Source organism: Thamnophis sirtalis, unplaced genomic scaffold (assembly GCF_051295495.1).
Source record: "Thamnophis sirtalis isolate CommonGarterSnake01/CBP01778 unplaced genomic scaffold, rThaSir2_p1.2 scaffold_9, whole genome shotgun sequence".
Taxonomy (NCBI): domain Eukaryota; kingdom Metazoa; phylum Chordata; class Lepidosauria; order Squamata; family Natricidae; genus Thamnophis; species Thamnophis sirtalis.
The window spans coordinates 30,514,031-30,534,613 of NW_028261389.1; the positions used below are offsets into that span (position 1 = coordinate 30,514,031).

Sequence of the window (20,583 nt, forward strand, 5' to 3'; positions counted from 1 at the left end):
ATTCCACATAATTTAACCGGTGAACAGTTATTCATTGGAAGCTTAAGCATTATAAATCATGGATCTACTTCAGATATTTTGTTTGCAATTCGAGATTAGAAGAGAGATTAACCCGTGATAGTTGGCATTATCATTTATAAACATTTCTCCAGCCCCTCAATCATTAGAGCAGTTAATATAGATTTTGGCTTTCTATTTTATAAAGTGAAGATGAACAAACACACCCACAATGAGTCCTTCTGATAAAGATATCTATTTCAGACTGTACAGAAAATTCAATTTGTCAACAAAGATCAGCTTTATCATTCACTCATTTGCACTCGTACTGTATCAAGTTTTCCAAATGTTGGCAGGGAAAGATTATTGGATCATTTAAAATAACAATATAATTTAGTGTCTTCAGTTAATGGAGAATAAACAAAGAAGCAAACAAATAATGTAAGCTTTGGTCCACATTCCATATTATAAGATGCTCAGGACTTGTCACAGGGAAAAAAACCCGTCATGTTCTTCCAACTCATTCTCTGAACTGCTTAGTGCTTTCTCATTTAAAACAAATATCTGTGAAACTACCTGGAGCTGTATTCTGGTCTCAGTGTCCAGCTTAGTGTCATCTGCTCCCAATTTTGTCCGGTGGTTGAACAAGATATATGGTCTCAGCTGGCCCCCAGGTTTATGAAAGACTGAGGATAAAGCATGGTGGCACTACCAAGCAACATCAGGAGGAGTTCACTGGTGGTCTTTATGAAAGCCAGGGGTCCTCAAACTTTTTAAATGGAACCAATTCACGGTCCCACAGACTGTTGGGGGGGGGGACAGACTTGCTGGGTGGGTGTGGCTAGGTGGTCATGTAACTGAGTGGGTGTGGCTAGGTGGTCATGTGACTGGGTAGATGTGCCTAGGTAGTCATGTGACTGGGTGAGCATGGCCAATTTAGCAGTCCATTAAACAATGCACACAAATTAAACTTTAATTTGTTATGCTCCTGGGGGTGGAAAGCAGGTTAGGGAAGGGATGTGGCTGCCTCGGTGTGTGTGTACATCTCTCTATCTCTCCCCCTCCCCCCCCTCTGGAGGCTGGGGAGGACAAAAACGGGCCCATTTTTGGCCTCGACCTCCAGAACTACTCTGCCACCCAAAAACTGGCCTGTTTTTGGCCTCCTGAGGCCTCCATGCATCCCATTTTTGGCCTCCTTGGCCTCCAGAAGATAGGTGGGGGCAGGTGGGTAGATGGGGCGATGTGGGTGGGCAGTCTTGTGGTACTTCACAGGCCAAATTAATGGCTTCAGTGGGCCGTATCCAGCCGCCAGGCCGTAGTTTGAGGAGCCCTGGTGAAAGCTCATCCATTGCCTGGTTGACCTAGTGCAGCTGCCTAGAAGTTGGAAAAAGGATAGTGAGGGCTGGAGGCACGTTATGAGATAGCATGATTGAGGAATGGCTGGGGCTTGAACCATTTATCCCCCCCTCTCCAACGTACCTTAGGTAGCAGTCAGAACAGGGAATAGGGTCCTGCATTATAAGAACGTGAGTTTTGCCCTCCATCTCTGGTGAAAATGGGTTGGATTTTTTGGAGAGAATATGCAGGGGGATTGGCTCACCGGTGCTATGTGCCTCATCTGATGCTGCTTACCAATTTAGAGGAAGTGGGTTTAAAGCTGAAGTGTAAATTGGACCTTTAATGGCTGGGGAAAAGGAGTAGGAGATGGTGTTGAGAGATTGGTCAGTGGTCAGATTCCGGGGAGAATATTGTGATGATGACAGGCAATGGAGGACATGGGAGAAGTTGGGATGGGATGCACACAGAGAGCATGGGAGAAATGCCTTGTATCAATCTCACATTCCAACCCTCTGCCTCCATCTTCAGTTACAGGTTATGGAACCTTATGCAAGCAAGGTGTTTTGAATGTCAAGTTGGCTTCTAATAATGGTCCTTATGAGAAGTGGAATCAGGAGATCACTAGCCTTGGTGCTAGTGGTTAGAATGCAGTATTGCAAGCTAACTCTGCCCATAGCCAGGCATTTGATCCTGACCAGCTCAAAGTTGACTGAGCCTTCCATCCTTCCGAGTTTGGTAAAATAAGAACCTAGATTGTTGGGGCAATATGCTGACATATATAAACTGCTCAGAGAGTGCTATTGCTTATCTGACCCTGCATAAGATGACTGACCTAACATATATTATCAAGACCTGGCTGGGCCAAGATTGGGGAGTGGTGGTGGCTTACTCTGAAACATGCCCAGGGGGTACCAATTCTAAGCCAGAGTGGGGAATTCCTATTGTTTTCTTAAGATCTGCAGGAGCTGATCTGTAACCAACTGTGTTTGAGTCACAATTGTGAGTCTAGGTCTTAAGACTCAATAGAGAGTTCTGCTACTTTGCTCATCGCCTTGCTGTTTGGCATCCTCCCTGCTTCCTCTGCTCAGTGCCACCTCTGAATTTGTAATGATCTATGATTTGGGAGGATTTTAATCTGCCATCCTTGGGGACAGATTTAAAAGGCAGTGTAGGAATTCATGACCACCTGGGATTTGACTCAGTTTATTGCAGAGCCAATCCCCAGGACAGGTGATAGGTTAGTCTCTTTTTATTTTTAAGATAATGGTGATGTGATTTTGTGGTAAACAGATCACTCCTTGATGATCCTGGTCTTTTATTTTTTTAATGATGTATAGTTATTTTTGTTTTTTTGGTTAATGCTTATTCTTGTTGTATGTTGCCCAGTCATATTGTTTGAATTAGGCTTAAAATGAATAAATAAACTTCCTGCGAGGAATATTGTGCATTGTACAGGAAGAACATCAACTCATATTTGTAAGAAATGCCTCAACGTTTCATATAAGGCCTTAGATTTGGAAATATCATTACTATGGTCACAAGTTTCCAATATCATGTAGAAATAGAAAACTAGTGAGACAGAGGCATACTCCCTCATTTTTATTTTCAAATAATTAAAAGGAAACTAGCCCATATTTGATAACTTGCTGAAAACAATCTAGACAAATTAAAATAAGTAGGTAAATTTTATAAGAGGTCTATGGGATGTTCAGAGTTGTCTTAGGACTTACCTGAGTAGTCAATAAAGTGCAAACTGAAAATGATCTTGTGCATTGGTAATGCGTAAGGATTTGAAATCCAGCAATAGGACTATTCAAGCTCCTTCCCAAATGCTTTGCTTAATAGGAGTGAAACACTGTCTGGAATATTACGTTCTGTGAAACTAAATATAGAAATCTTAAAAGAGGTTAAAGGTTTGTGCCAGTAAAGTGTATGGAGTTTCCATGCCTCTCCACTCAGCAAAATGGGTAGAGAAATTGTAATTGAAAAATTTGCCTTGCCTACCAACTTTCTTTCAAGAACTGGAAACTATTTATATATTTGGAATTCAACTGTATAGCTCCAGCTATACATATTTCTTGACAGAAGTGATTTTCTGGCTGCTAATTTTACTACAGTATTTTTCCCTACACACGTTTTTGCTTTTGAAAATGAAACCAGAATGTGTCAGTCACAAGTAATCCTTATACAAATCCAGCTGGCTTCAAGAGGGTGAAGAGTAATTCAAACACAGCTGCAATCCTATGCAACCTGGCCTTCTGAATAAACTGGTACAGTATAAGACTGGAATATGTGTGCTGCATTTTCAATGGGCATATATATATATATATATAATCACAATTTTAAATATCTCTTTCACATCTGTCATATCCTCTCCTAGTTCTGAGGAAATTGATGATACTTTTGACCAGTCAGTGAAATGTGTTTTACTTTACAGAAGATGATGCAAGATTTTAAAGAGAAAAATGGGGTCTGCATAACTTTTTGAGGAAGCTACTATTCCTGGCGAAAACATAAGAGTCTACTGTAGTGGGAAGAAGGAGGAAGTATTTGAAATTATGACTCATTAATTCAGGGCCAACTATGGTTGTACCGCACCCCATCTGAATGTGCTCTCCTGATAAGTTTGCACCTGTCAGGTTCAGAAATAGTTACATAATGATATATACTTTACATGTAATGCTAAAGTTTGTTTGGCTTACCATTTATTTATTCTTGCTCTTAGTTACAGAAAACCTCAATGCAAAATATATTTGCTGAAAGTATACTGAATTCATGGCCCATCAAGACACAAAGAACACAACACAATGAAGGATTAAGCAGAACCAACTTATGAAATAAACCTTTTTCCTTGTAATGCAGATGAATCCAGAATATTCTCAGAATATCTCAACTGAAAGGAAGCAGACTTGCCCGCATAACAATAGTGCAGCACTTTAGAATTCGATCTGAAGGGCCTGATATGGTAGTATGCTTTTAGGATGTGTCATTTAATGAGGTGAACATTAGTTTTTTCAATTTCTTTCAATGAGGGTTTCTAAAAACATGTGTTTTTACATGAAGAATTCAAACTGCTGTTATTTTTGCAATTGTACAATGTTTAGCTTGGTATGGTAAATCCATGTTTGATCATATAATCTACCAAAGTCTCTTATAATGTAAATACTGTTAACTTTATCTTCTCAAAATTACACCTTGTGCTACAAAAATCAAAGTTTTTTTTCTCCATGAATCTTATCTAGCTAAGCAAAAAATAATCCATGCAATCATAAATTAACACCAGAAAGCAATTATCTGAGTTACAAAAATATTTAAGCAAGTTTCATAAAGTCTTGTTTTGATTTGTTCTTTGACATCAGCCAGCGACTTGCTTCTTGGCCTCTGATATAACCCTCACACTTCTCCTGTGTATACTCTGCTACCTGTCTCTGTGATCTCTCTATTGATTGGGCTTGACAGGGCCACTGTGGTACTTACATTGGTTCATCAATGAACTGCTTTCTTTCTGCTGTAGTCAGTTTGCACATCAAAAGTGGCTCATATACACCTTCAGACCACTCAATCACTTCCAGCAGAGTGGATGCTCTGGCATTGATTAAAGGCTTTTTTCTTGCACGTACAGAAAAATCTCCCAGTGCATCATCGTCTGCACCCCTCAAGTCAATGATCTTTTGTACACCAGCTCTCCTCTCTTGAATGTCATCTGAACACAAGACTGTCTGGATTATCATTTCACTGAAAACATACCATACTGAATGGTTGTCAAAACAGCATACACTACAGCCTTCTTTTGCAGTCTGACTTACTGCAGCTGGAATGTCACATGACATGGGACTTCAATCCAGTAATATTTTACTTAGATGTTGAACCAGCAAGGGTAGTACACACCAACCATGTCTTCTACTATCATTCTTAAGTTTTGGAGAGTTTTGCCTTTGAAGCCATGTTTTGAAACCTATATTTAACAAAGCCTATTTGCAGTTCTCAACAGCATAAATGGCTTATGAGGCCAATTTCCAGAACAGCCAGTTTAGTGGGAAGTTCTCCTATCCTTATTGCCTGTGTGATCCTATATCCATACACTTGATCAGTAGAGAGATCCTTTACAACACTATCGCTCAGTGAAATGAGAGGCTCACCATTTGAAACTCTGGTGAATGATCAATATCAAGTTCTGTTGCAGTGTCTAGTATATTGCCAATTTTACATGCCCAATTGTTAGACAAGGACTTCCCATACAATTTTGTGATTAAGTGCCCTAGGGGTAACTCATTTGTGTAGAGTATACACACAAATCAAATCAACTTCCAGTCAAGCTTGACCTCTATCCAGTGTTTACGGTTTACAGTTTATTAGGATTTGTATGCCGCCCACTCTCGAGACTCAGGGCGGCTTACAGATAAAAACAGGGAGGGGGAACATATAAAAAATTAAAAAGAACAGACATTAAAATTGCACAACATTCATATGGCTTAGGATGAGGCTGCATAAATCAACAGCCCCAGGCCTGCCAGAACAGCCAGTGTATCGCACCACCTTCACAGCCAGTATTAATATTTGTAGACTCTCCTCCAATGGCCTCCAATTTTTGTCAATGAATTTCTTCTTCATGAAATATACCAGATTATCTGCAATCACTTTAACAGGTTTTCCTGTTTTTGAGTCTTTCTCTGGAGTGAAATGATAAAGATATCTTCCACCTGGCTCACTGCACACAGATTAATGTTCTTTGATGATACTAGGTAACTCCTGGTTTGAAGTGTTTGCTTTCAGCGTAACTTTATTTGCATCCATATGGCTGCCTAAGATGATGCATTCTATTTTGCCCTTCTTACAGAGTCTATCAAATTCTTGATCTAGTGACTTCATAATTTTTTCCAGGACATTGTAATTGTGATCAATTACAAGTCTCTTGTCTTCTTTGGTAATCAAACCAACATCTATGAAGGTGGCTGTGGCACATAGACCAACATTGTATTTTATGCTCTGCTCTGAATAGTGACTTTTGTTATTTCTAATCTATTGTATTCTGTATTTTCTTTTGAAGTAGAGGGCACATGTGTTTGGTCTAAGGCCTCTTCGTAACTTCCATCACATTCCTCTTCATCTTCATCATCTATTGTCTGTCCTTCATTTTCATTGTAAGAGATAATTACTTCATTTGTCAGTATTGAAATGTCTGGAATACTTATATTTAGTGAGCCTTTGTCTCTCATTGCCTTGCCACTTTTGCCTAGTCATTTCTGCTTGGGCACATCTGGCAAATCAATCTGGTGCAATCCAAAAGACCAATCTTGTTTCTCTGACCCTTAATGAAAGCAAGTTCCTTCAATGGTATCTTTGTCTCCTTAGGACAGGGACAGTTAATGTGGGCTTCTTTTTTGCAGTCAGCAGAGCAGCCAAATTTGGCACACAGGACAATTTGACACTTGCTGTTGAGGATGTCAAACAGTTTGTCAAGTTTCACAGTGAAAATCTCTTTGACATCTAGCTTTCCTCTACCAAGAGATGTTTTTGGCTTGATCCCAGCTCTCTTGGATCTTTTTCAAGAGTGTCTCTCGTAAATTTACAACAGGAGTCATAAAAGAACTGTTCACTCTTTCCCACTTTTCAAGTACTTTTGGATATATGTCTCTTGCTAGACTGGTTGCTGGGTAGTTTCTAGCATTATCACTACTTTGTTCTTTTAACAGTTGGCCATATCTTAGAATGTCTCGCAATATTGGGAGTTCAGATAGCAACAAGTCTCTGCCAGCCCCTATTAGGTTGCTTTTATGAGTGAATGTTCCCAGTCTTATTCTTTTTTAGAATCCATTACAGATCAGTTATCACTCTCATAGGAAACAAGGCCGCAGTATTCACTCTCTCAGACAAAATAACGTTGAACAAAAAGAGAAAGACAGCCGAACCTGTGAAATGAAATAAACAAAATGTTTAAAAGTTATGATATTTATGTAGTTATTTATCAAGCACATAAATTATATTAAAGTAACCAGAATATATTTACAATCCCCAAGGTATGTCACAACCTTTGAGCACCCCTTGTGTTTGGAAATTGGTGGCCTTTCAACTCCGGGGGTCCTTGGATGAAACCGATTATTTGGATTCCTTTCAGGCCTGGTTACAGCACGGAAACTGCTTTGGTCGCACTGATCGATGATCTCTGGCGAGCCAGGGATAGGGGTCACTCCTCTATCCTAGTGCTCCTTGACCTCTCAGCGGCCTTCGATACCATCGACCATGGTATCCTTCTGCGACGGTTACGGGAGGTGGGAGTGGGAGGCACCGTTCTTCGGTGGTCCTCTTCCTACCTCTCAGACAGGTCGCAGTCGGTGTTGGTCAGAGGGCAGAGATTGACCCCTCAATTATGGGGTGCCGCAGGGTTCGGTCCTGTCCCCCCTCCTATTTAATATCTACATGAAGCCCCTGGGTGAGATCATACGACGGCACGGGATTAAATACCACCAATATGCGGACAACATGCAACTGTATCTGTCCGCCCCGTGCCAACTCAGTGAAGCGGTAGAAGTGATGTGCCAGTGCCTGGAGGCTGTTAGGGTCTGGATGGGAACGAACAAGCTTGCACTCAATCCCGACAAGACCGAGTGGCTATTGATGCTCCCTCCCAAAAATGGTCCAGTTATTTCATCCCTTAGCCTGGGGGGTGAAATCATACGCCCCTCAGAGAGGGCCCGCAATTTGGGAGTCCTCCTGGATCCACAGCTGATGTTAGAACACCACTTGTAGGCTGTGACCAGGGGGACCTTTGCCCAGGTTCGCCTGGTGCACCAATTGCGACCCTACTAGGCCTTCTCTGGATTCCATCGGCCAGCCAATGTCGGCTGGCGACCCCCCGGGGGAGGGCCTTCTCTGTTGCAGCTACGGCCCTCTGGAACGACCTCCCCGTTGAGATCTGGACCCTTACTACCCTCCCGGCCTTCTGTAAAGCTATTAAGTCCTGGCTGTTCCAGCAGGCCTGGGGCTGTTGAAGTATCCAGCCCTTTAATTATGAATGTTGTTGTAATTTTAAATTGTTGTATTGTCTTATATATCCCCCCTCCCTTTTTTATTGTAAGCCGCCCGAAGTCCTTTGGGAGTGGGCGGCATACAAAACTAATAAATACAAATACAAATACAAATGGAAAGTTGAAAAAATTGACACATCCCTATAAAATTGCAAAAAGTTCTGCCAGAGCCAGAATAAATTAAGCAAGCTAAAGAAATAATAATGGTTTCTCAATGTAATTTCTGTAGTGTGGGTTTGACCAGGGTTTTGTATTTTAGCTCCCTCAAGGGACTTAGTCTGGAATGCCTTAGTCAGGGACTAGACACTAGAGGGAAGATGGCACTATTTCTGTGGCAGGAGGGAAAGAATAAACAATAGAATGACACCTGACAGCAAAGGTGCACTTAATCATAGCCCAAAGATTTGTGTAGAGTTCAGGACCACAGTCCCATTACTATGGGAAAAAATGGAGACTGTCATATTTTTCGGAGTATAAGACGTACCTTTTTCCCTCAAAAAAGAGGCTGAAAATCTGGGTGCATCTCATACACTGAATACAGCATTTTTTGCCTCCCGAAACCCTGCCCCCTTCACCAAAATGGCAGTGCATAGCCTTCAGGAGGCTTTCAGAGTGCTCCTGGGGGTTGGGGAGGGAAGAAATGACAAAAAATCAGGCCATTTTTTGTTCAATTTTGCCCTCCCCCCCAGCCCCCAGGAGCACTTTACAAGCCTCCTAAAGGCATGCATGCCCTTTATTTAAAAAGGACGGGTCCATTTTTGCGAAAAACAGGCTATTTTTTGGGAGGTCTGCAGAGTGCAAAAACTTTTTTTTTTAATTTGCCTCTTCAAAATCTTGGTGCGTCTTATACTCCGGTGTGTCTTATACTCTGAAAAATGTGGTAAATTGCTTCTTATGCTTGAGGGGCTTTCTAGAAGATTCTTAACATCTATTTGACTGTGGCCTGAATCTTGTAGATTTACACTATCCAAACAAAAGCAGCATTAGAGTAAAACAACATTCAGTTCAGCAAGTACCTGGTGCAGACCGTTCTTTAGCACAAATAATGTGTGTTTATAGAGGTAAAAATCAAGATTTATATCCTTTTACTAGACTGAATTTCCTATGACTAACTAAGTGGAATGGACATCAATCCCTGAGACCCCAGGGGCCTTGCTGCTGGAAGAAAGTCTGAAATATATCTGCACAAATATCTTTTTAGCATACAAACACACTTCATTGCATTCCAGTACCTTTTAAAAGACCCTCTTCTGCACTTGCTAGTTTATTAGACAGCAGATGAGGAAAGAGTGTATAAAGGGAGAAATATTAACATTATGATAACTATTTTTGTAAAAAAAATACTCCTGAGGTTGATACTTTTTAAAAGATGTTTTGAATTATGAATGTAATTATAGGTTATGTTTCTTGCTTTGGTTTGTGATATTATATGGTCATTTTAATAACCATTTTTATTTCTTACTCTGATTTAATACATAGTACTATGAATGTTTTAAAGTAAATTGATGAGATTGTAACCCACTGTCTTCTGATTGGGGTGAGAGTAAATTGAATAAACAAATAAAAATAAACAGCATAACTGAAATCTAAGGTTTTCCACATTTCTAGTAAATTAACATTCTTTGCCCATCAATACTGAATCACTGTCACTGTCTTTTTTAAAGCCCTTGTTAAACCTGGTGACATGTGGGGGTTGCTATATAATTGGCCATCCCCTTTGCCTCTTTCCAGATTACATAAAATGTGAGGAACTAAATTGGTTTAACTATCAACTATGCAACTTCCTTTCCTCTTTTTCTGAACAAGTCTGAACTCTACTCTAAATAACTTCAATGCCAACACTTACTCTTCACAATCTATGTGTTTTATATACTGAAAACAGCAGGAGGTAGTAAGGATGACATTTTACCAACTGCAGATTCTTTTCTTAGACAGTAGACGAAGTATGCAGAAAAAAATAAGTCTCCCAGGGAAGTTTTGATATTTCATGAGCTGAAAAAGAAAGAGAGAGGAAAGGAAATAACAGTTTTGTCCCTTCATCAGACCAGTACAGAAAAGATTTCGGCACACTCAAACCAAAGTAAATACGTTTCATTTATCATAAAATATTAAAGACCAGGTTTAATCAAAAGTTTATATTGGTTCCAGCCTACTGGATCATCTTGTAAACCCAAATGTAAATATAATCCATCTCTTATCTTTTCATGCTGAATTGCAGGCTCTAGAACAAATAGACCAATCCCAATCAATAAATGATATAAAAACTACCATATCAGATTGTGAAATGACTCATAGGAACTTGTGACATGGAAAAAGCATGTTGTTGCTAAATATACAAGTTAGAACTGAAAAGACCGTTGGCTTACCTCAACAGTCATTCTCAGGGCGCTGCGAGGAGAGTCCAAGCATGGGTTAACACAGCCTATCTGCCTTTGGACTGAGTAATGTTTTTCTTGACCACGCCTCCCTTTGCCTCTCCATGTTCAGTTTAAAAACAAAAGGACAAATATAAGGTAAGAGTTCACAGTCAATAATACAGTCACAGATTGTAAGACCCCCCCGGTGGGTTTGGAGTCTCCTCGCAGCGCCCTAGAATGACCGTTCAGGTAAGCCAATGGTCTTTCTCCAGTGCGCTGCTTGGAAAGTCCAAGCATGGGACATGCCTAAGCTATAGAGTCCCAGGATAGGTAAGAGCCAGAGCCTCCGGAGTTTCAGCAACTCTCTGCAAGATTCTTCTTCCGAAGGAGGCTTAGGTTGAGGCAAATGTGTCTATTTTATAGTTTTTAATAAAGGCGGTGGGGGAGGCCCACGTGGCCACCCTGCAAATGTCCAGAATAGATGCCTGGGTCACCCAGGCTGCTGACGCTGCTGCGCTCGTAGTAGAGTGTGCGGTGATCTTGCACGGGGCCGTCTTGCCCTGATGTTCATACGCCAGCTTAATGCAAGCGTGCAGCCAACGACCTACGGTGTGAGATGAGACCTTGCGGCCGAGAGACCCAGGAATGAAGGAGATGAAGAACGCCTCTGAATGACGGAATTCCTTAGTCCTTTTTACATAAATGCGGACAGCCTGCCTCACGTCCAACTTGTGCTATTCACGCTCTCTAGGGTGAGAAGGTTTAGGACAAAAGTTAGGCAATATAATCTCTTGAGATCTGTGGAACAGAGAGTTAATTTTAGGGGTAAATGAGGGATCGAGTCTCAATATAACCCTGTCGGTGTGGATCACGCACAGGTCCTCCCTGACTGAGAGAGCCGCCAGTTCGGACACCCTGCGTGCAGAAGTGATAGCCAGCAGAAAGGCAGTCTTGATGGTCAGGTGGCATAGACTAGACGTACGCAGAGGCTCTTAAGACAAATGGTAGGTCCCAGGATGGGTAACGGCGGACCGTTGGGGGACTGATGTTTGCTGCACCCTTCAGAAAGCTCTTAATTTGAGGGTGCTGGCTGAGAGAACGAGATGAGCCCCTGGCCAGGATGGTTGACAGTGCTGCAACCTGACACCTGAGTGTACTGGGCGCCAGACCTTTATCTAGACCCTCCTGCAGGAAGTCCAAGGTCTGAGGGACTGAGGCTGAAAAGTCAACAATGTCTCTAGCCTTGCACCATGCTGAGAAGGCGGCCCAGGTTGCATCGTATATTCTGGTAGTGGAAGGTCTCCTGGACGCTTGTATTGTTCATATGACCTTGTCAGAGATGTTCTGTTTCCTCAGGAGGTCCCCCTCAAGTGCCAGATGGCTAGTTGTAGCCACTGGAGGTCTGGATGACTGATGGCCCCCTGGCTGAGGGAGACTTGATCTTGAGGAATTCGCCACGGTCTCTGAACGAAGAGACTGACAAGGTTTGCCGAATCTCCTCATGATCTATTGGAACAGGTCCGGGTGTAGGCGCCACTCCGAGTGATCGATGCGCTGTTGGCTCAACCAGTCTGCCTCCCGGTTGCTGGTTCTGGAAATATGATCTGCTCTGAGAGAAGCCAGATGTCGCTCCGCCGACCTGCCCAGAGCCTCTGCCTCGAGCATGAGCCCCTTTGAATGGGTACCTCCCTGCCTGTTTATGTGGGTTTTTGTCGCAACATTGTCTGTCATTAACAGTACATGATGTCCCTTTATCAGCCCTGCAAATCGGCGAAGCGCGAGTCGGGCTGCCCTCAGCTCTATCCAGTTGATGCTGTGGGCAGCCTCCCTCTGAGACCACTGGCCCTGGGCAAGTTGGCCCTGACAGTGGGCGCCCCACCGCAGAAGGCTGGCGTCTGTGGTCACAATGACTCTTTCTGGTTCTTTGAACAGACAGCCTTTCATGACCGCCTTGGACCTCCACCAGGCCAGGGATTGGGTCACCTTCCGCGGGAGGCGTATGCGCCTGTGGGAGTTGCTGATTTTCGCTCTCTGCATTGGGAGGAGAAACCATTGCAGTTCCCTGGCATGCAGACGGGCCCAGGGAACCACCTTCAGACAGGAGACCATGATCCCCAAGAGCTGGAACAGCTGGACGATCGGTACCGACCTGGACTGATGGCAGCGCTTCACTCTGCTCTTCAGGTTGGTCAGGCGGTCTGGAGACAGGAAAACCTGGCAGGAGTTGGAATCTATGACTGCACCCAGATGTTGTATGCGAGTGGATGGGCGGAACTGGCTCTTCTCCATGTTGACAGAGAAGTCATGTTGTTGCAGCGTCCGAACGGTCAGCATGACATTGTGTCGAGCCTGCTCTGGTGTGACAGAATGAATAATTATATCGTCCAAATAACATTCCAGACGGACAGGATGGTTGCGGAGATGGGCCGCTACCACCGCCAGGATCTTGGTAAATGTTCTGGGTGCTGACGAGAGCCCGAAGGGGAGCGCCTTGTATTGGTAGTACTTCCCTTCAGAACAGAACCTAGGAACCAGCATGGATGGGGACATGCAGGTAGGCCTCTTTCAGATCTATCGAGGTCAATAGATCCCCTTTCCTCATGCAATCCAGGATGGAGTGGAGAGATTGCATCTTGAACCTCTTATAAGCCAGATGCTGAATCAGGCTTTTGAGGGCCAAGATGGTCCTTCGCCCCCCGGAGCCCTTTGGGACCAGGAACAGGATGGAGTAGAAGCCCCGCCCCTCCTGGTCCCTTGGAACTGGTTATATCGCCTCTATTTGGAGAAGATGGAGAATCTCCGCTTGCATGTGCTCCTTCTTTACAGGGTTCCTGGAAGTGGGGCAACGGATGAACTTCCTCTGGGGAAAGGACAGAAATTCTAGGACTAGGCCCCTCCTGATAGTGTTGAGGACCCAGTTGTCCGAGGTGATCTCCTCCCACCTGTCGGTGTATAATTGTAGCCGACCCCCTATGGGAGGAACCCCCTGGTAGTCACTTCCCCCTGCGGAACTGGCGAGAGTTATTGGTGTTGTTGTGGCCCCCACAAAATGGCTTCCGAAAGGAAGACTGATTCTGCCTACTGCGGGATCCGAAGGACCCCCTGTCCTGATTCCTGTCACCCCCTTGGTGAAAATTCCTCTGGTAAGAGGAGGAGGAAGATGCCTGGGCAGTGTCCTGATTTCGAAAGGTTTGCCTCTGAAAGGAACCAGACTGCTTGTGCTCGTTCCTCTTGAGGGTGGCCGGGAGAATTTTTCACTTGTCTTTTGTCTCTATGACGAACTTATCCAGGGCTTCCTCGAACAAATGTCCTCCCTTGAAGGGGGCGGAAGCTAGCTTCCACTTCGCCTTCATATTAGCCTGCCAGTGGCGGAGCCACAGGAGGCGTCGAGAGGTCACATTGGAAGCTAGGGCGTCCGCTGAATACTCTATGGCCGTAATGATCTTGGTGAGATCGTGGCGCCATCTAGATTTTCTGGTAGGTGGATTGGATCGTAACTGCCTCAGCCAGAGCAGAGATGCTCTGGTGAAAAAGGATGCCGAGGTGGATGCCTTAATGGCCCAGGCTGCTGCCATGTGTGTTTTGTGGCAGGCCTTCTCCGATCTTTTATCCTCAGCCTTAAGACCTTCAAGAAGGTCCGCAGGCAAATTAGAATTTGAGGTCAAAAACATTACAGGAGCCTCTACCTCAGGCAACTTCAGAACCTCCTCCATTTTGTTCTCCACTGAATAAAAAGACTTATTCCCTCCCCGCCGCTGGGATTGGTCAGGGTACCAGGCTGGACCCATTGTCATTGGACTACGTCCAGAAAGAGGTCAGGGACCGGAATGAACTCCTGGGTGGAAGGGGGTTCCTTAAACAGACCCTGTTTATGATCCTTAGAAGAGGAGGCCTGAGCGGAGTCTGGCTTGGGATTAGAGCCCAATTCAGTGACCACCTTGGCCTTGTGAAGAATAGACTTGAATAATGTTGGTTTGAAAAGGCCAGTGAAGGCCGGCTTGTCGGGGGGGGGGAGGTCTTCATCCTCCGAGAGGACGAAGCCCTCGGCCTCCTCCTCCTCTGAGACGGACTCCTCCGAGGAAGTAGAGGTAGCCGGGGAGGCCGGGTCCTTGGAGGTGGAGGTTGAGCTAGACTGCTTGGATTTGGAAGGCTTTGACTTACTAGAACCTTTTAGCTTTATGCCCTCAGCAATGCCCTGGGAAATGGCAATGGAGATGACCTCCCTCATCTCTGCTGACAGAGCTGAGCCCATCCTCCCTGGGGCGGTGCCTACTGGGAAGGCTAGGGCGCTTACGCTTGCCAGTAATACTCCCCCCCATCTGCGGGCAATATGCCCTGAAAGGATCCCAGTTCCTCCCTAAGAGATGAACTGGGGGAATCTGGGTATCCCCAGGATGCACCAGGGGATGGTTCCCTGGATGATCCATTGCCCAGAGATGGGGACCCACTGTCCCTGATCGAAGGGGAGTCTCCACCCCCGCTCCTGACAGATGGGGCTTCTGGGGAGTTTCTGCCCTGGTCTGAGGGAGGACGAACCCCTTGGGGCTGAGGGCCCGAACCCTCCGCCTGTTTGTGGTGGCGGGGACCCTGCCTGGCTTTGTCACTAGGTTCAGAGGGTCCCAGGGAGGGTTTTCTGCGAGCACCCTTACCCTCCTTTCCCCCAATAGATAGGGTCAGCCCTACTGCGCTTGCTGGAGGTCCCACACAGTCATCAGCCGTGCTGCCCCCAAGCACAGGAGAAAGAGAGATCCCTGTTCCAACTGGCTTCTCACTGAAGCGAATAGCTGACGCTGCTGTGCGCAGTACTAGGGCACCTGACGCTGGCCTGATGGCTCAAGCGCGTCCACAGAACTTCAAGGGAGGAAAGGGCCGCTGAGAGGTCAGAATCCTCCTCCCCACTGCACTCCGAGTCCACAAGTCTTGAGGAGAGTAAAGAGCAGGCCTAGCTGGCGCCCTGGACTAGGTCCACTCTTCTCGGCGGTAGTCTGCGGATGAGAGGCAACGCTGGGCTATTCGCTCTTCTCCTGGCTCCGTTCGCGCTGAACACCAAACTGCTGCTACACACGACACCTCGCAAGCCAAAATGAGCACACATGGCGAAATAGATCACACAAAATGGCGCCCGCTGCGTGCGCAGCTGTCACACACCAATTTGCTGGCCAATGAGGAGAAAGCGTGCGAAACTGGCCAAGATGGCCACCGCTGTTGCCGGGCAGCAAAACGAGACCTCCGCAGACGCTAGAAATGGCTTGTAAACAGAGAACCCGGCGACATTAAGCACTACACGGCAGGGAATCTCTCCGCTCATTTCCCTCCGCCGCCAGCTGATGCTGGATGGGTGACTCACATGCCTCGCTCCGCTTGTATTCAGCGGGAGCGGGAAAACCGGCCCGGTACCTCTCAGCAGAGAACAAGCCTCCAGATGCAGTCCTTTAGTCTTGGAAGGTATAGATGAATGAAACTAATTGAAGTGGTCAAATCTACATTGGGAAACCCCAGTCTATCTACCCCTGGACTGGCGCACTCCCAAAACAGTCCCTTCGGGCGGACTGAGTTTTTAAACTGAACATGGAGAGGCAAAGGGAGGCGTGGTCAAGAAAAACATTACTCAGTCCAAGGGCAGATAGGCTGTGTTAACCCACGCTTGGACTCTCCAAGCAGCGCACTGGAGAATAACTGGTTTTATGCATGTGTAGAAAAAAAATGGCAGAATCACCTTTGTTCTCCTATAGCAGTGATGACAAACGTTTTCCTGCTCGGGTGCCAAAAGGGTGTGTGTATGCATGATACGTAAATATGTGCATGCCTACATCCATAATGCAATGTCCTCTCTCCAGCGCATGCATGGACAACCCCTTGTGCTTCCTCCCCAGTGTGCGCATGCCTCACTGAAGCCTCCAGACTTCCGGTAGGCCCGTTTGGCTGTTTTTCGCCATCCACAGGCTTCAGGACTCTTTCCTGAAGCCTGGGGAGGGCAAAAATGGCCTCCCCTGCCCTCTGGAAGGCCAAAAATCAGTTGGCCAGCACGCGCCTGTGCGCTGGAGCAGACATAGGGGAACAGCGCATGTGCCCTCAGATATGGCTCCGTGTGCCTCTTGTGGCATGCGTGCCATAGGTTTGCCAACACGGCCCTATAGTGCTTTGAAATGTGGAAGCATTTAACTTATCTGTGCCATAATATTGTGTTAGTCTATAAAATTCCAAGAGCGTTTGCGTTCATATAACACATTATGATTCAATGTGGTTGGCTAGTTTGTGTCTCAGTGTCTTAGATAAACTTAGCTTATGAAGTTCAGGCATTGTGCAAACCGAGCCATTACATATATCATTAAACATACAGCATGGGAATCTCCTACAGTAACTTTCTTAAAAGTCAAGCTTTCACCAAAGCAAAAAGTAATTATGAGTCTGAAATACCAACAGGCACAAAGTATTTAGGTAAGATAAGAAAAATCTTGCTGAAACATTCCAGAAAGAACTTGGCAATTCAATTTAGTATCCATAGTGATGCAATACTTTTACTACATGGTTCTCCACAACTTCATGAAGTCCCCCAAGAGCATTAACATAAGCTATGGAGACCAAAGGTGGGATTCAGCCGGTTTGGACCAGTTCAGGTGAACTGGTTGTTAAAATTCTGCCCAGTTTGGCAAACTGGCTAATCCCACCACTAGCTGCCCTGCCCCTGTCCGTTTTTGGGGCCATTTTGGATGTTCAGTAGTAATAAATAGAGAGGGAAATTGAGTTAAAGGCCTCAACAAGGTACATTTTATCTCTCTATTTATTTACTACTACTGAACAGCCAAAACGGCCCAAAAAATGGTACACAAAGCGTCCTGAATACTGGCCCCAAAATGGCTGAAAAACAGGTCAAAAAACTAAGACTTCAAATCTTCAATTATCTCTCTTGAAGTTGTACAACAATCTGGATTTGAAAGGGAGAAGAGGATTTCATTGCTTGTGTGGGCACGCATTTCAGACCTCTCAATACCTCACATCCATTGAGCTATTTCCTACCCCGCTGCACAAATCTTTTCAACATTTGCTGGCAAGCACAAAATGAGCCTTCACCTCAAACCACATTCCCCCTTCTGAATTTGGATTATTACACAACCATATGAAATAATATAAAACCACACTACTAAGCATGGTAACACCTGGACTACAGTAAAACTTTGTGAAAAAAATTGATATAACTTCCCATACCCCATATATAGATTATGTTGAACAAATGTAATGTCTTTGAGTTGATTTAAAGCCAAGATATGAAAATAAGGAAAACAAGAAAACTTCATCAAAAACTTGAATTGCCATAATGTTGTCTTCCTAAAGTCCTCTGCTTCCTTTTTTGCTCCAATTACAATTTCTGTACTAATAAACTTTACGTCCAGTTTTAGAACCAATTCTGAGAAAATAAGCTTAAAAGAGAGTCAAAAATCCTTCCACCCACTTGGACCTTTTCCTCATATCAGTACATGAGTAATGGGGTGGGATAGGGAAGGAATCTTAAGTATCAGTGTAAAAGTCCTTCCCACCCCACTGATAACAGTTGTAGAATAAATCAGATCAATCTCTCCTGCACAGCTTTTCCTCATTATCAGACTATTCCAGAATATAAATAAAGACAGAGGAGGATGGTTTTATGATTAGGAGAATTTTGTGTCTATCTTTAGGGCCAGAATGATCACAGCTCAATGACAGAACATAGATATTGCATATTGAGGCAAAGCAGAGCTGAGGAAAACCTCTGTTGAGATCATTGCAAACTTCTCGTAAATTATGGTGCATGAAGATGGGAAGATTAGTGATTCTTAGATCCTTTGTATATTTTTATGCATAAAACATATTTCAAAGCAAGTGGAGTACATGCCTCTCTCCACTGCCTGTTTATGTTCTCTTAATTTCTGTTCTGAAAATGAATGTTCATTGTCCATAAATCAGCCAAAAGGTGGCGCTGTTGATTTGATTCAAGCAAGCTCCCTAATCTACCACCAGAAAAAAAAGTGCTTAATTGGTGCCTCAGAAATCCTCCTGCTGACTTTCTATCATGTTATTTTGTCTCTATGATCTCAAAATTGGTTGCTCAAAGCAAACTGGACTTTCATTCCACACAAATTTTTGATCTATAAACATTCTTTCTTCTAACTCCTAGGCATATACTCTCCCCAACATGCAACTTACTGATTATAAAAAGAAATAAGACTTCCTTGTTGACTTTTCGTGCCAACTAGTTTTTTTTCAAAGGTTGAATATGTGTTACTAATACTAAACACCCTAATGAATTTCCTGTTAACATTTACACTTCATAGTGTGAGTATAGTTATGTCAGATTGCAGGTATTAGGTATTAGGTATGTGGCCGACAATTCAGTCCTATAGACCAGTGGTCTCCAACCTTGGCAACTTTAAGACTTGTGGACTTCAAGTTGGCCAATTCCAATGTTTCTCAGTTTAACTTAAACTCAGTCAACATCACATTTCTCAAATCAGTAGTAAAAAGTTCTAAACTGAAAAAGATACCCCATCAGTTCTGGCTGAATTTTAAATCCTATTTGGATTCACAGGACATTCTGACCCATAAGAATGGCAGAGGCTGAACTTACATAGCTAAAATGCAATTGGCAAGAGTTTCATTCAAACTAAGCCTCAGAATTAGAAAAGAATCTCATAGGCCAGTGATTCTCAAAGTGTAGGCTGGGGGTCTCTTTCAAGGGGTCAGCAAAGATTAATAAATACATGTTCTAAAATGTCTCCGTTTTAAATTATTAAATAAAATATCAACTATAATTAAATATCAATATAAGATATATCCCACAGAGGCCAAAGCAGTCTGGAGTCCTCAAATGTTTTTAAGAATGTAAAGGTAACCGGAGACCAAAATAGTTGAGAACTGTTAATGTAGGCCACTGAATCCACTTTTTATCTGATACAATAAATTCAGACCTACAATACTTTTATATACTGAACCTACTAAAGCAGATAATTGCCTCCAATTATAAATCAATAAAATTGTTCCTAAGAAATTCCTCATAATGTTCACCTTGTTTTTATTCCTCTGAAGCTAAAGTCCATCAGATCTATATCTTTTTGTCCTCTGTGACAACAAATATTAAACCGGACGAAAGTCAGACCCCAAGCCATGGCAGCAAAGAGTGAAATCCTTGTTATTATTTGAGTAACGTCTGGGTTTGGGCGTTCAAAAATGGGCATTTTAAGAATGCGATGGAAAGACAACTTTGTAAAGCAAAAAACCTTGGTCGGGTAGCTGGGAATGCGGGCGGTGGTACTTTTTACGCATCTCGAGGGCATCAGCGTGGGAAGAAGTTGAGTGAAATTTAGAAAAGTATCCGGACGACCGCTAGACGGCAGCAAAGATACGAAAACGCAATCCTTCGCCCGGGTTCTTGCCTCATCTGAAACCGAAGTTTTTCCAGAACTATGAGACGTTCCTCCCGTCCCACCCCCGCTCCCCTATTGCGCACCACGCACACACCGCCTCCCACTTCTCGCCCATTGATGGAGTAGTGCAGAGGTCTCCAAACTTGGCCACTTTAAGACTCGTGGACTTCAACTCCCCAGAATTCTCCAGCCAGCTATGCTAAGTCACTCTGTCTCAGCTCTAGGAAATATGAAGCAATGGTAAAACACTTCTGAAAACTTGCCAAGAAAACTTTAAGGAGTTGCCAGGTGTCAATACTTTTAAAGTACAAAAACACAAAACAGAACTTGCCATTTTCCAATGGCAGGAAACCACCTGCAGTCCTGGCATGTTACCTATGGCAGTAGCCGCTGAGACTTGTTGCGGAACCGTTCCCTCCCTTCGGAAGGGGAAGATTTCTATGGTAAAAGACCCATGCCCCGGAAGTA

At 44.1% G+C, this 20,583-nt stretch overlaps 1 long non-coding RNA gene across 3 annotated transcripts; it reads right to left on the reverse strand.

Moving 5' to 3' along the window:
• Positions 1-1,854: 1,854 nt before the first annotated feature.
• Positions 1,855-20,564, reverse strand: LOC106550404 (uncharacterized). 3 transcript variants are annotated; one of them, XR_015697722.1, is made up of 3 exons: positions 20,491-20,564; positions 10,207-10,352; positions 1,855-7,244 (listed from the first exon to the last, which is right to left on the reverse strand). It is a non-coding gene; the product is annotated as an uncharacterized LOC106550404 (long non-coding RNA). The 3 variants fall into 3 exon arrangements; XR_001313657.2 differs by lacking the exon at positions 20,491-20,564 and adding an exon at positions 19,969-20,197; XR_001313656.2 differs by lacking the exon at positions 20,491-20,564 and adding an exon at positions 19,757-20,197.
• Positions 20,565-20,583: the final 19 nt, after the last annotated feature.